The sequence below is a fragment of the Cyanistes caeruleus genome, chromosome 8 (assembly GCF_971803275.1).
Source record: "Cyanistes caeruleus chromosome 8, bCyaCae1.hap1.1, whole genome shotgun sequence".
In the NCBI taxonomy this organism is placed as follows: domain Eukaryota; kingdom Metazoa; phylum Chordata; class Aves; order Passeriformes; family Paridae; genus Cyanistes; species Cyanistes caeruleus.
The window spans coordinates 5803389-5819719 of record NC_141708.1 but is presented as its reverse complement, the minus strand read 5'-3'; the positions used below and the strand labels follow the sequence as shown (position 1 = coordinate 5819719).

The following is a 16331-nucleotide window of genomic DNA, read 5'->3' as shown; positions in this document are numbered from 1 at the left end:
CTTTTAGCATCCTAACAAAAGGCAGAGCTGGGCAGTGCCAGGGATATCTGGTACCCTGTGCCAGCTCAGCTCCCTCCCCAGCATGACCCCCACAAACCTGAGGTGAAATTACTGCAAATGGGCTGAGGGCACAGTCAGCTGGGCTGATCCAGCTGCAAATCCAGGCAGCCCTGCTCCTCATTCCACCTCTCCTCCCCAGCCAAGGTCTGTACATTCCTGCCCCTTTTTCTCGGGGCTGGCCCTTGTATTAACCCCAAGCTCCTTCCAGCTGGTTCCCCACACTGAGCAGGCAGATATCAAATCTGGGGGACAAAACCAAGAGCAGCTTCCAATGGCACAGCCAGCTCAAAGCCAAGGGACAAGAACATGAGTGAGGAGGCTGGAAAGGGGGAAGAGGAACAACTCCTCTGGTGACACCATGGAGTAGGCTCAGCTCTCCCAACAGCCAGAGGAGCTATCAGACCTTTATTTGATGCACCTCATGCAGCTGAACAGCCTGGAGATTGTCTCCCCAGAATTTACTAACCCCTTGGCATTTATTCCCTTTTCCCTCATGATGTTCTACATCTAAGCTAGATGATAAATGTCCTGTACTCAATCCTGCTCTTCCTTGCCTTTGGAGAACTAAGCTGCTCTGCTCCCTTAGGCACCATGAGCTGTCAACAAATCAAGCTGAATGTTTGCTTGTGAAGCCTAACCTGGAGGGAATGGCTTATTTTCATTAGCAGCCTGTTCTATTGTTCCACACAGATCCTAAACCTGAGAAGGTTGTAACTCAACCTACCCACTCTGATTACTAGCTGAGAGATTTTCTCCAGAACAGCCAGGATTTTCTGGCAGCTGCCCCCAAAATAGGAACCTCTTGGTACTTCAAGCAACCCCACAGACCATCCTGTCAAGCAGTCACCTCTCCTTGGCCCAAACACAGAGGGACATGTCCACCTATGCTGCTGACCCCCTTCTCCCTCAGCATGGAAATAGACCTTTCTAATCCTCTGAGGCAAGGAAAGCAAGCAGGAGTGGGTCAGACAGGGAACTGGATGTGTTTCCCCCCTGAGGAAAAGCTGTTAGGAATGGAAGGGACCTTCTACCTTGCTAAGACTCATTCCTGCCATCACAAATAGCTCTTCCATGTAAAATGGCACATCAATTGATCAAACTCTCTCCTCAAACTGATTAAGTCTGTTGCAAGGGCACACTCCCCTAATGCCTAAAAGCTCTGCCAATTCCCAGACTCTAGTCTGTTTGCAGCTGGTTTAAACTCACTTTTCTCTGTTTACCTTCTAACAATTCCATTGTCTGACTTCTTGACCTCATATTATTTAGTGTTTCATTGTGTTCCTTCAAGCTCCAACACCAACAAAGGAAGTGCAAACACAGGAGGACACATCAAGGAGCAATAGGAAGAATCATACAGCTTTAATCAATTATGGAAGGGTGGGGCAAAAGGTAGAAAATAGCCCAGAGCTGGATATTGCAGTTTTCCACGTAATAAATAAATAATAAGGGACTAGAAAATTTGACCTATGAATTTGAAATGAAACAAGATTCTCCCTGCAAGTGGAACAGCATTAATAATATCACACAATGGCCACATCTGTGTCAGAGCTGTATTAATTGGGCTAAGCAAACACAGCTGGGGAACCAGCTTTGGGGCAGAAGGAAGACTTGAGAAAAAGAAATTATATTGTTGAAAAGAGCCAAGCAGGCAAATTTGCTGTTGTTGGAATAACATGGCAGAACTCAGCAAGCAATCCCTGTGAATGAGAGGTGGGAAGTTGTACTTCCTGTGCTGTGCACAGGGGAAATGAACATGAAGAGGTCAAATCTTGCCTCTAGGCAAGCAAGAGCTTTTAGGGCTGTCTGGTTCTGTAGGAGAAGCACCAAGGTTCAGGGGCTGTGGGACCCAGGCTGAACCCAGCCAGAAACATCCTGGACCATGTAAGAGATGATTTCCCTGCAGCAAACAAGGCTTCCCCTTTTGAGTGGTTTGCTCTTGCAAAGAAAGCCATTCTCTCTATTCATACCTCTCCAATTAACAGCATCCCCTTCTCCAAAATTACCAGGATGGACAGGACACAAGAACAGTTAAAGAGAGCTTTTAAAACAGAGCAGCTTCATTCCAGTGAAAGCCCCAAGTTCATCTTGCTTGGCTTTAAAGACATTCATTTGCAGCACTTCATCTTTTAATAACCAAGATTTAAAGTTTCCAAAGCCTTTTATGAAAAATCTCCTACAGTCTGTCACATAATTGTATCATGTAGTGGCCTTTCAGAGAACATCTTGAACCCAGGCAATGGAAAACATCTTCACAGGCAAGGAGCAAAGAGGTAACTTAACAAAGAATCATTATAGGAACAATTAGGCTTTCAGCTGGTAACATCAAAGAGTTTATTTATTTGTTACAGGGCTGGAAAATAGACCAGAAAGGGTTATAAAATGTTCCAGTTCATCTGAGAGTGAGTACAAAAGCTTCATGTGCTGTTATATCACCCTTTCTAAGCTGAAAGCAAATAAAAGCCTTGTGATGAATTCTGTGAGTACAAACCACAAGAAGCTGGGGTCTGTGACCACAGTGCATTTAAAAGCTACAGAAATGTGATTTGGTTTAGAGAAGATCTTGAGAACAAGTTAAACCTTTTCACTTTCTCTGTTTAAAAATGTTTGAGCATTTTTCAAGTTGCACTGGAAAACTCAAAGCTTGATCTTTTTTTTCCTAATTTAAAATACAAAAGCCTAGGGTTTAGTAGCTGCAAAACACTTTTTCCATATTTTTTTCTCAAATAAAAATTAAAGCAATCTGGGGAAAAAAAATGGTCTCATTGGTGCAATCTCTGGTTTTGTCAAAGCTTTTGCCACTGAAAATTCTGGCAAAGGGGTTTTGTTGTTGCTGGCACTACTGCTTCTTTGTAAAATTCAGGTGAATCACTACAGACAAACACAAACAACTCCCTTTATTGCACTATAAAGTAGTTTCTTGTTTTGTTTGAAGGTGCTGCTGGTTTGCTCCAACACAAGAGGTTCAGGATGAAGTGAGCAGGGGATCTGACCTTACTCATTCCCAGCAGTAGGAGCTGACGTGGTTTTTTTTTTCTGGTAAAAGCATTCCAGGCCTTTCATTTCCACATTTTCTGAACAACATATTGTGTTCTATGTCAAAGAAATTCTTGGGCCAATGCAATCCTTTTTAGCTTTTTTATTTTACACTTCTGTGGGAAGATGAAAAAAGTTGGGGGGATCAACCCACAAGCATTTTCCACACAAATTCCTAGTTCACTCAGCAAACCAAAAAATCAATTCTTCATCCATTTCTAGCACTCAGGGTCACTAAAAGTGAAACACATTCTTTTTCAGTAAGTCATTCTTAATAAAAGGCACAAAATTCAGTGGGCAAACGCCTTTTGTGTAGATCTGGAGACATATAAACTGAAATTAAACCAGTGTCCAGCATTTCTTTCTCCCTGTAAAAGAAAAATATTGAAGGGGAATTGTTTTCTAGAAGTTAGTGGATGTGTGAAATAAATTACTGGAGTAAATTCAATAGATCCTGTGATGATTTTGTTATTAGTTCAGCATAAGTAGCATTCTGCTATAGCAATTTCTTTACAGAGAAAGGTATTGAATGAATGTCAATGAAATATTTTCCTAGCCATCACTACTATGAGGTTGTTTAATAAACTAATTATAGCAGATGAATGGTTCTGCTTTCAATGTCCAGTTTTCTTTAAATCATCTCTTCCCAGAAGGGGCCCTTATATTCATGTAGAGAGAGAAGGAGGCAGCAGAGTGAGCAGATTCCTTGCTGACCTAACATTTCTTCTCTGCAGCTACCCAATTCCCAGTATGTCTCTGCAATATGAAATTCTCAGCCTTTACACAGTGCCTAGCAGCATGGTGGGGAGGAGACAGTTTGATTTTCACCACAGGAACTCTCTTGCATTCATCACAGCACAATTTAACAGCGCTACTAAAATGCTAAAAACAAAGCAAAGCTTTTCACCATGTAGGAAACGAGAACTCTCCTCTCCTGCTTCAGCCCACACCTTTTGTTCCACCAAACAAGGTGACTGAGTTCCTGTCACCTCTCCAAAACCCAGGGTTGTTTCATTTGCAAGGGTTTGGAAACCATTTCCTCTGTTTTCTCACAGCTGGTCACTGAGGAAGATCTCTTCCAGCACTAACCCAGAAATCCTGAGCACCTCCTGCCCCCATCACATCACATCCCTTGTGGCTGCAGAGCTCCCAGCATATATAATAAGTAAGAGGGGTTCCTCTTTTGTATTTTTTCCTACCCACAATTTCAGGAGACAAAGCAGCTGCACAACAACAGGTTTTTGAAGAGCTGCAGGGGTCCCACACCCTGTGCCATGGCAGGATGCCTGCTGCCGTGGCAAGTGAGGGGATGCTCAGGGGACAGAGATGTGGCACCCACCAGACACAGCCCTACACCTCCCACTGCTGAACCCAGCTCTGCCTCCTTTGCCTCTCTTCCTTCACCCTGGAGGGAGCTCTGGCTCAGTCCAGCTCTTATTTTTGTATTTGGAAGGTTTAACATAGCCAGCATGGCTAGGGAGTGGCGAGCCAGGTCTTAGAGCAGCACAGCCTGAGGTGGCCACACAGATTGTCTGTAGCCAGTCTGCACCTCTGCCTCCACAGAGGCTCGGGGACAGCATCCAGACACATTCCCTCCAGTTCAGGGTTACATTTTTACTTCCAGGAATCATTTTCTTATGCCTCCTAACATTAGGAGGTACAGAGCTAGCACAAGAAGATTAACCCTGGAAGTGTGAGCAGAGATTCACAGAGTGGAGGGGACCTGGCCAAATTTCCTGCTGCAGTGTGTCCACAGCATGCTCAGCCTGCAGCTCTACAAAGACATGACTTTTCCTTACCCACAGACACACACTGAGGATGAAGCTGGAGTTGTAACTCCATGGTGTGGCTTTGTCACAGCTGTCACAGTCCAGGGAAAAAGAGTCGTGGAACTCCTCTTCCATTTTGAGCTAACCACGGAGCAGAGTGTTAATTTTCTGGGTCAGCATCCCAGGATTTTCCTTTTCCTAGCATGCTGTTCAGTACTCTCCACTCTTTGACATCATGTACAACTTCTGTAGCAACAGAGTGCTTAATCCTCTCTGAAGTAAATTCTTTCTTCTTTTATGACTGGAGCCCTGGACAGTGTGTTATGCTTCAACCCCAGTGCTATATTTAACTCAACCATCTTGTTCATTCTTCCTCTCATCTACAGCTTGGCTAAAAGGAAGAAATTGCAACCATGAATAAAATACCAGGAAGAAAGTAAAATTACACAAATAATCGCCTGCAATATCCCCCATTCTGTTTAGGAAGAATTGGAATGTGAATGTTAGGAATTTAGCAAATGGGACAGAATTTGAAACAGTGGTGAGAGAGCAGTAAAATTCCACTGGTCACAGGGAATTGCCTCAGCCTCTTGCCCTGAGCTGAGACCTTGATTCTGCAAATCAGGTGGCAGCAGATGCAATGGCCCATGTATAGATTTTACTTCCAGAGTACAGATTCCCCAGAATATTTCCCAGCAAACTTTGCCTACCTCTGTGCAGCCCTGCCCAAGCAAAACTAGTTCAACATGGCATTTGTCACCACTTCCAAAACAAGAAAATTCCATTTGTCTACATTTAGATGCCACAGCAGTGTACATAACTCATACTTTTTCATGCTAGTTCTGACACCCTTTCCAAGACAAGCACCCTCTTGTTTTGTTGTATCTTCAGGACACAATGAAGAGGAAGAATGTCAATTAGGCGTGCCTGGCTCTGGCATTTCTCATCCTGCCTCAGCTTATTTGATGTGGATACACCCTTCACCATCTCATACACACAAAAAGAAATGACCACAATTCACAGCAATCACAATTCTGAAATGTCTTATGTGTAAAAAATTAAAAAATTTTGGTTTTTTCCCAGTACCAATCTTCAACATCTCTGCAGTTTATTTAATACTGCTTCATTTGTGTTCAGAAGAAGCATCTTTTACTGAGGTACATACAGAGTGCATTGGGGGAAAAGAGAACAGATTTTTCAGATATCTGTGCCTAAAACAAACCATCTACCTACATGCAAATACCCATGAATACAAACAATCTACTCCTCAGAAGTATGGTAGATTCAGATAATTTTTAATGACCCGGGGGAAAAAGGTGCCAGTTCTGTTTCTATTCAGTTGGTTTCCTACATATGACATTTTTATTTTCTGTTTCACTGGAGTGCAGACAACTGAGAGGCTCCAGGTTTAGCCTTTGAAATGTTGGTACAGCTGCAGGGTGACAGCTCACAGAGCAGACACCAGAGCACACACACACACAACACAAATGTTCAGAGAAGCCTAAATTCACAGAAACCTAATGTGCTGGAGGAGTTCATCAGCAGTCACATTTTTAAACAATTTCAGTCTGCTCTCTTTCATGTGTTTCCCTTGGTCACAGCAAAACCTCATGCAAATCTGCTGCATGTTCCCAGCAGTAGAAGGGGCTCACATACACCTTGGCAGCAAAAAATGAATTTTACATTCAGCTTTGAGACATAAAACCAGCAGGATTTAGAACTCACCTACAAAAGCATGACCCACACACTGAAAGCCTCTCCATTCCAAATCTGTCAAACAAGAACTGCTTCTGTGCTGAATCTAGACCCTTTCTGATTGTCCCCCAAATCTGGATCTGGTACCAAAACCACAGATAGACAAAAGCACCAATATTTGTTTAACATCCAGTCAAAGGAAGAGCAAACTCCTTTCAAACTTCAGATTGGCCTGAAAAATGTCAGGAAAAAGGGAAAGGATGAGACAGGAGAGATGGAGGCCTTTAGCCTGTGACATCCTGCTCTCAGCAGGGATTTCTATCACAGACAGATGCTCCATATCCCCAGGCTCTCTTAATGACCAGCAGAAATTATTTCTCTGCACCCTTGGCAGCAGAGAGGACTGGTGGGAGACAATTCCTCCAGCCACCATCCAGGGAACTCTTCCCTATTCCCATTGCCCCCGTGACAGATAAGGGGGTGTGGAAAGGGCAGTTGCCAGGCTTTGCACCAGCCAGGAGGGAGGTTGGAGAAAGGCCAACCCCCTCATTGTTCTGTGAAGCTGTTCACAAAGACTCTTTTTTTTTTTCATTTTTATTGTTTTGTGTCCATTTTGTTCCACCAGACCCACTCTAAATAGGCATTTTGTTTGCCATTAATGAAATCTGCTTCAATTTCAAAAGTTCTGTTTGCAGGCTGTAATTTCAGTCCCAGTCCAATTTAAATATCTGTTGTTTTGGTGGTGGACTTCTGGACTGCATCCCTCCAGCTCAATGCCAAAAACATAACGGAGAAAATTTCACCCACCGTTAGGAGCCATCTGGTTCTGCTGCTCTGAAAAGTGAGACAGATAAGGAGCTGTATGATACCCATGTAAGGCAATTTGCTGGCCTGTTTATCATACCTGACTCTGGGGTGCACAGCTTTATTTTGATTTGATAAAAAGCAAAGGAGTACAGCTGCAGCACGCTGCTGCTTCACTAAGTCGACAGATGGGCATCACTGTAAGGAAGCCACATGGCATTTTTTTGTTAAACTCAGCTCATTAGGTTTTATCTGCAATATGTTGCTGTATTGGCAGAAAACCCTTCAGCCAGCAGAAACATTAGCCAAAGTTTGTCAACAGATATGGGGAAGATCCTATTGTGGAAGGATGTGTGCTGGGGCAGAGGTGGGCTGTGATTGCTTCTCAGTGCTCACAAGTCAACTCCTGAAATGTTTTCCAGCTCTCTCTATAATTTGTGCCATAATGGCAGTTCTGACTTGCATATTAATAGAGCTGCTATTCTCAGCTTGCAATTGTTGGGGCATTTCAAGACAGTTCACAAATCACTTTATCTGAATAGGTGCAGGAAGTTTATCAGCAAAAGCTGGGAAGGGGGAAATTTCCCTTGTCTCTGACACGTAAAAAGATAGATGCTCAAATTCTTGTCACAGTGAAAAGTGCATTTCCAAGCTCAGAGCTCCAGGTTGTATTATTTTGAGGCAGTTTGGGTTGTAAACAGTTCTTTCCTATCCTGAGTCACTGGTTTAGTTCCAAAGGGCCAGTTTAACTTTGAGAGAAAAATGAAGCCACATTCTGTGTGTTAGTAGCAGCTCTAGCTACAGATTAGCATATGTGAAAAGCAAATCAAATCATTTTCAGTTCACAGAAGAAATGTTAGGAAACTTTTAAAAGCTCCTCCTTGAGGAAAGAAAGGGAATGTGCTGCTTTGTGAGCTCATAGGTATTTCAACTCCTGCTCATGTGGAGTCCCAGCAGCCCCCATTTCACAGACTGGGTCCCAGTGAGGTTTTAGGAGCTCTCTTCTGACACACAAACAATCACCAAATCATCCAAAGCCATTTAGGGAGCCAGGAGATCACCACACCTACATCTTAGTCCAGGTCAGAAATGTGCTTTCAAACCAGCCATCCTGGCCATTCCCATTTTTTGATGTCCAGAAAGGAGTCTGGGAGCATCTGCTCTGGGCTCCTCTTAGAGGGAGCTCAACCTCCTGCAGTACTGCCCTGCTCTGTCACAGCCTCAGCTCTCAGCACCAGATTAATCTGAAACATCCCCCCAGGAACACAGAGTTTGGATATCAGGGCTCAGCACCCTTCTCCCTCCACATTTCCAGAACTGGAGAGCTTGCTAAAGCAAAAACATTAAAAAAATATCTCTTGTTTTAATTTACAGGTGGCAGATTTAATTTTACATTGGGAGTTTTCATTTACTTTAAACTTGAACTAAATCAAATCAAACTCAACCAAAATTTAATAAGTCCAGCTTAAACCAAAGTGGAAATATCCACTCAGTTTGCCAGTTACTTCAAATTTACCAGTCTAATATGGTACTTTGAATTAAACCACACCAACTCAGAATCTAAATGTAACCTTAATGTCTGTAAAAGAAAACATTTTTCAGTGATACAGCGAGCTGAGCTATGTTTTCCATTAGTGGAAAATGTAATCACATTCTGAGATACTTTATATTTTTATACTGGCTTGTATTTTTAGCTGTTTCTGTGTTAGAGCAGTGCCCATTATCTCACTCTAATTAAAGGTCACTGCTCCTGTTACTATCTATAGCTATAAGACCTCATGGTAAGCTGCCACATCTTGACCCAAAATTAATAGATGTATTTTAGATCATGCATTTCCTCGTTTCTCCAGCTGCCTGGCCCATGTGCATGTCCCAAACACTCTCAGTGCTGGAGTCTGAGACACAGAGTGTGTGCCCTTGTCTCTGATGCCTGCCTCTGAGATCCAGGAGAACACTGAATTTCATAGAACATGAAATTCACGGGCATGTTTTCATGGTGTTACATGAAAACAACTGTTAGACAGAAAAGCTAAAAGTGGAAGTGTGTAGATTAGAAAGTTTTCTTAAGTCACTGGGTGAAAAAGTTAGTTTAGAGTTTAAATTAATTTAGAAAACAGTATACAAGATGGAGAATTTAGAGTGTTGTCTCTTTTCCTTCTTCATTTTCTTCTTCTAGAGGTTTTTGGGTAGTAGGAGGTGATTGGATAGAAAATGCCACAGTGCAGCACACAACTGATGGGTCATTGTGCCATTAAGAAAAATAATATACGTGTCTATTGTTAATTGCATAAGAATAAGTATAAAGATAAAAAAGCTGCACAGTTCAAGGCCATTTTGTGCCATCAGAGCCCAAAGTGTGCCAGGTTGTAGTGAATTATACTTGTGCAGAAAGTCTGGAGGGACCTGCCAGGTTTTGTGATAACATCCTAATAAACACGAGAAACAAGATCCTAACAGGATTTGGAGTTCTCTTCCTCACCCAGAAAACTGAGATAAACAGAACTCCCCACGAGGGAGTGTTCTGAAAGAGCTCAGCCCAGAGGGGACAGAGAAATCCATGTTTGAGAAGTACAAAAGCAGAATCAGAAAAAAAAAAAACAGATTAAAAAGTTATACTGCAGCTCCCAGGCATTTTAGGAGCTATCCAAGAGATGCTGTGAGCAGGAGAGGTCACAGTCTCTGGGGACACAGCTCTCCCCATCAGTGGGATCAATCACCAGAGCAGGGCTCACCAGCCAGGAGCAGGCAGAGGGAACCTGCCAGCCCTGCTGCACTGCTGCCCTGCTGCTCTGCTGCACTGCTGCTCTGCTGCCTTTCTGCCCTGCTGCCTTTCTGCCCTGCTGCACTGCTGCCCCGCTGCCTTTCTGCCCTGCTGCACTGCTGCCCTGCTGCCTTTCTGCCCTGCTGCCCTGCTGCTCTGCTGCCTTTCTGCCCTGCTGCACTGCTGCCCTGCTGCACTGCTGCCCTGCTGCACTGCTGCCCTGCTGCACTGCTGCCCTGCTGCCCTGCTGCACTGCTGCCCTGCTGCCTTTCTGCCCTGCTGCACTGCTGCCTTTCTGCCCTGCTGCACTGCTGCCCTGCTGCACTGCTGCTTTTCTGCCCTGCTGCACTGCTGCCCTGCTGCACTGCTCACCAGGGCAGCCTTGAGCCCTTGTTCTCCTGCTCAGGGAGAGCTGCTGCCCTCCGTAATCAGCATCCTGCTCCAGCAGTGGACTCAACAAACCACTGTGGGATCCACTGCCTCCACCCCAAACCCCTTTTGGGTGGATTTGCTTTTTTGCCTGGTGTCTGCAGAGCAGTCAGCAACGTGGCATGGTAGCCTGTAAGTAAAGTTCACTGGCATTTTTGTAATTCAAATAAACAATACATTGGACTTGCAGCTCTCCCTGGCCTTACTTTGCTGCCATGCAGACAGAGCTTACTGTACCATGGGTAAAATAGACTCTGTGAAAGAAAAAGGTGGTTTCACGTGTAGAAAAGAATAGCTATAAAGTTTGCTATATCATTTTGACCTTTTGTTGTCATGATGATCTGAATCAGGTAACCAACAGTGCAACTGCAAAATAAGAGACACAACTATTCCCTCAGAAATGGTCCTATTTCCCAGTAGCCCATAAACCCCATTCATTTCAACACCAGACACATTTCCTCCATCTCAAGCACCAGAAATTCTCCTGTCCTTTTAAATTTCAGTCTTGCTGGAGAAAAAAAAATACAGTATCTAGTCACACATGAAAGAGATAAGCTCCATGGTAATTGAACGGCAGAGATTCTGCTCTCCAAATTCTGCCTGAGAGCCTGTGTGGATATTGCCTTTCAAGGGCAGAAAGGGGAATGGCTTTTCCTGATAACCATTGTATATATAGATACTACAGGAAAAAAGCAGAGTTGTCAGCATGGTGGGAAGGAATGGGAAAAACAAATGGCAGGCTGGACTTTGGAAGAAACACCCCCAGGTTTTACCTGAGATAGGGTTTGTACATAGAATTGGGTCTCAACTCTGCTGAAAATAAGAAAAATCTTCTGGCATCCAGCTCATAATTGATATTCATGAAAATGTATGAGATTAATGTGCTCACTTGGCACTGCCCTTCAACCTTGTAATGAAAGCAGTCAGGTCTGCAAGGAGGTGCAGAGAATAAAGAGGGACAGGAAACCAGAAGTGAAACAGGGAAGAGGAATAAGCAAACAACTGATTGATTGAAATATTTCCCTTCTGTAGAATTACTGGCCACATGCTGGTCTCCTTTTCACCACATAACACTGGGGTTAGATGAGATTTACCCTGATGACCTGAGACACCCCAGACCTGTGCTCTTCTCTATCGTGCATCAGAACCTGCAACCCAGAGCTGGCCAGGCCTCCATGTCCAGGAAATCTCTTGGAAGATGAAGCTGTCCAGTATTCTGTCCAGTTCCCTCTGTCCTGCAGGGGGTCAGCAGTGTCACCTTGTCCTTGCAGCAAACACAGATCCATGTCCTACAATCCTCCAGCCACCTTTTGGAGGAGCTGGCCCTGTCTTTGAACACTGCTGCTCTCCAGCAGAACATTTTCAGCTCTCTGCATCTCTGATTATCTCAACAAGGCTTTCAAGTGATCTCTAGGAGAAGGAGGTGAGTATTGAGGGATAGCAGGCCATTCTGTCCTCTGCCAGTCATTATCCTAAGGGATATTCATGCCAGTGCTGGCCAAGGCTTGGTTCAGCCTTTTCATTAACAGCTTGATGGAAGGACTAGACCACCATATGGTGCTTAGTGAAATGTAATTGTGGAGCCAAAAAAACCGTGCTGATGGCCTCCAGGGTTAGTCCCAGTAAGTGTTTGCAGTACAACCCATATAACCTCAGAGAAAGGATGTGTCTCTGGTGTTTAAAGTAAAAAATAAAAAAAATAAAAGTAAAAAATAAAAAAAATAAAAGTAAAAAATAAAAATAAAAAAAAATTAAAAAATTAAAAAAATAAAAAAGAGCAAAAAAGCAGCTAAAAGAGCTGTAAGGAAGGACCTTGCTCAGAGGCAAGGGCTCAGTGAAACCACCCCAAGGAACAAAGCTGGACTGATGCACACCTCCCTTGTTTACAGCCCATCTGGCTCCACCTACCCTGTAGTTTCTTCTCCCAGAGCTGTGCAGCTCAATGGCTCTACAGTAGATAATCTCCTTTCCTGCTCAGCTTTGCTGCTGTGCCAGAACAAATATGCATGCAGCACATTTGACATCAGACCTAAGCTGCTTTACAGTGAAAAAGAAATAAAAAAAAAACAAACCTTGAAGCTTATTGTGGGAAAGAAAAAGTAAAAAGTTAAAATATCACTACTGAATTAGTACCATGGAACCTCCTTTGAGTAACATTCCTGTACTCCAAGTTTCTCCAGAAGCCATGTACCCTGTCATCTGCTATCCCCATCACACACTACAAAATATTCTCCAGGGTGAGGAGACAGCTGTTTGTGGTGCATGAGGGAACAGCCAGTCCATCTGGGAAATAAAACTCCCCTGACATCCTTTCAATATTTCTAAACAAGATGTTGTTTTCAGTTATCTGACTTAAAAGAGGCGAGTAAAGGACAAAGTGGGTACTTTTTGAGAAAAGTCTAACTTAACAGGAAGTCTGGTGTGTTGCTAAAAGCAGTGTCAGAGGGCCCTTTCAGGCAACTCTAACAGGTTTCTTAAGGCTCACAGCAGAGTTTGAGCATTTGGGGGGAGTGCAGCAGGGGCAGGCTCTGGGAAGGAGCTGCTGCCAAGAAACTGAAGCAGCTCTGCAGACTGAGGTGTCCACTGAAATAACACAAACGGGATTTTTTCTTCTTTTTGCTAAGAAAATCTTACCTCAAAACACTCCCACTTAAGGATCATGAAAGAATATGGCAGGACAAAACTTGTCTGTGTTTGGGGATGGTGCACATTTGATTGAAATGGGAGCATTGCTTTGTGCCCCACTCACGCTTTCTGTGCAGCAACCTCATCACTGCACGTGGGTGCTGCTGCAGGAACTGCATCTCTGCAGATGCACGGCTGTCCCCTGCCCTCCAGTGCAGGCAACACACAGGTGGGTTGAACATTCTGCCTCCACAAACACTGTAGAGACAGCTGGCAAGAGACTGAGGGCTTGCAGCTCCTATTGACCCTGGAGAGAAGGGAGGGGGCTCAGAATCCCCTCTGAGGTCCTGCTTTGCCATTGTATCTTATTAAAAAGGGTTGTTTGTCCCATTATGAATTAAGTAGGTCACAGACAACCCTTAGCAGTGTTCCAGTCAACTCACTTTGCTGCTGATGTGGATTAGCACTAAAAAAGTAACGTTGCTCTTTTCTCACGTGAGGCTGCAAATTACCTTCTCATGTTTAATTCCATCACAGGGAAAAAGGACAGCTGAGCTGCCCACATCTCCATTTGGGTTTTCTTCTGTATATTTTTTGCTTGGTTACCAGGACTTCCCATCATCCCTTTTGTATCAGCACAGAGACAGGATCTTGTTAGGTTGCCTCTTTGAATTTAAGAAATCTAATCTGCCCCCCTGCCAGCACTGAAAAACACAGAGGAAAGAGAAACACTTCCTGACCTCCAAAGGGTTTTAGGAATTAAGTAGATCCTTTCCTTTTCACCAGGAACCACAGAACAAAGCTGGTAGTGATAGGTCTGTATGGAGCCATGAGATATCAGGAACCGATGCAACTCAGTATTCAATGTGCCATTACCCCAGAGACAAATTCCCTCCAATTTACCTTCCTGGATTTGTTCCTCTCTTCTTTGGCCACATTGTTCTCCCTCTGTTCTTATCCCAGTGCTGAGGAGGGACAGCATTGAGGTCCAGGCTGATAAACAGCAAATGAGTTCTTTCTGTGCTTTAATTGACTTTTGAGGTCAGTGAGGGCTCCATAGGCCAGTTTTTCCTTATCTCCAGAGGAACAGTGCATATGGAAAGGAGACATTTATATCCAGCTCCAGGAATGGCATGATAACTATATTTATCTTTCCAGGTGATTGTGCCAGACTCATCACCATGCTTCCTGCAGTGCACTGACTTTTAGCTACAACCTTTTGCTGCAGAAGGTTTTTGGTGGCCCCCACGCCCCTGCTGGGAGCCAGGAAGTGCGAGGGACCATTGATGCTGCTCTTGAGTTATTTGGGGAGGAGGGTAAATGTTAGTGTTGTTAATCATTTCTTACTGTTTGCATCGTGGCTCACTGTGGTATGCTAAGTGCTGAGCTCTCCTGGCAGGCTGAGGGGTTGTGGGTTATTAATCACCCCTACTTTCAAATATATAAATCATGATCGCAGTACAGGCACAGGAAGAGAAGCAGCAATCTCCTGTTAACCCTTCCAGCTCAGAGGATGCTGTCTGTCCTCACCTGATCTCACCAGAAGTTCTGGTCTGTCCCTGGGCCAGTCACCTTTCCAGGAGAGAGGCCCCTGTGTTTTTAAAGTCTCCCTCAAACCTACTCCAGCAGTATTCCCACATCCTCCAGTCCTGGGGTTTTAGGCCAGGCTCAGAAGGTGACTGTGAGTTCCCAAGTGCCAGACTCATACAGTGAGGGAAAGCAGCTGGCTGGACATCAGACCCAACTTCATTCCTTGTGTGAGAGCCCGGAACAAAAGCACACAGCACTGCTGCAGACAAAAATAATGTTGGGTAGAGGGAGAAGACACACTGGGCTTTGGAAAAACACAGGGAACATAAGCCTGATGGGATTCTCAAATCCATAGAAATCAAGGTAGTTTAATAAAAATTCCCAGATAATTTGATATTAATACAATTCTCATATAGAAAAGGGAAAAAAAAAATAAATAACATTTCCTCCTTCACTCCTTCTGAATTATTCTACATTTTGTCCAGGCTAAGACAGTATTTCTGAACTGGAGCAGACCTTTCAGCTGATCTAAATATTATATCCAATAAATAGTTATTGGGGTAAGGCTGCATCTAAGCCAAGCCCACAGGCTAGACAGTCTTCTAGTTTACAGGAAGTCTTTCAAACTGTACAGCCTTTCCTCAGTGCCAGAAATCCATACTGACTCCAGCCCCAGCTAATGCTGCTCTCACAAGCCAGAGGAAACCACTGCTCAGGCTGGACCCTCTTTCAAAGCTGCAACAAGATCTGTAATCCAGGAATCACCTCTTCAATCAAGCTCCAGACAGCCCATAACCACACCATGTGATGTATCACTGCCCTCCTCCAGCTCTTCATGGCTAGGAAACAATGTAAGTTCATTCTAAGTAAATTTGCAATGAACAAATAGGCTTAAAAAGGGATTCTTTTCCAAATACTTGTGTTTTTATACAACACTTTACAAAGCACTGATATTTCAGGTTAGGAAAGAAAAAGGAGTGGGTAGGACAGGTTTTTGAAAAGAGAAAATGTTTCAGTAAGATTAAGATGTAGTACTAAAAAAAAAAAAAAAAATCTTTTATGACTGAAAAGACAAAATTTGCAAACCAATATTGCTTAAAGTGATTTATCTCAAAAGCATATCATGGTCTGAAGACAGCAAGGTTCAGCTCAAGTGATTTATCTCAAGACAACAATGCCAGTCCTGATTCCCTCCACCTGAGTTCCAGGGAAACACTGCCAGCCCAGAAAGAGGACAATGCTCACTTCAGCTCCAGGACCAGATCCTGAATGCAAGAAAGATGCTCCTGAGATCTTCAGAAGGCCCCCTGTGGGTGGGAGGGAGCTGGCTAAATCATCAGGCCAGATTCACAGCAAAAAAATTTCCCCCAATAAAAGATTTTATTTCAGGTAGACCTCTCCTTCCCCAAATTCATGTATAGACATGAGGTCTGCCCATGCCAAACATCCTAGGCTGGTTTGGGAGAGGAGGAGCTGCTGCTCCTTACAGCAGAAGGCAGCTATTGCAGCAAAAATCCACAGTGAATGCACTGGTAGTATTTTGTCCAATATTCTGGCCATTTTAAAATTAAATACAGCACAGAATGAAAATTATTGTTAATTTTAGTGTCTCGTGTGCATGTTTT

At 43.8% G+C, this 16331-nt stretch overlaps 1 long non-coding RNA gene across 1 annotated transcript in view; it reads right to left on the bottom strand.

Moving 5' to 3' along the window:
• Positions 1-2367: 2367 nt before the first annotated feature.
• The window catches only part of LOC147651846 (uncharacterized), a 33522-nt gene continuing 19558 nt past the window's right edge, over positions 2368-16331 (bottom strand). The window contains exon 2 of the long non-coding RNA XR_015289715.1: positions 2368-5253. This is a non-coding gene — a long non-coding RNA (uncharacterized LOC147651846). The remainder of the gene's footprint in view (positions 5254-16331) is intronic.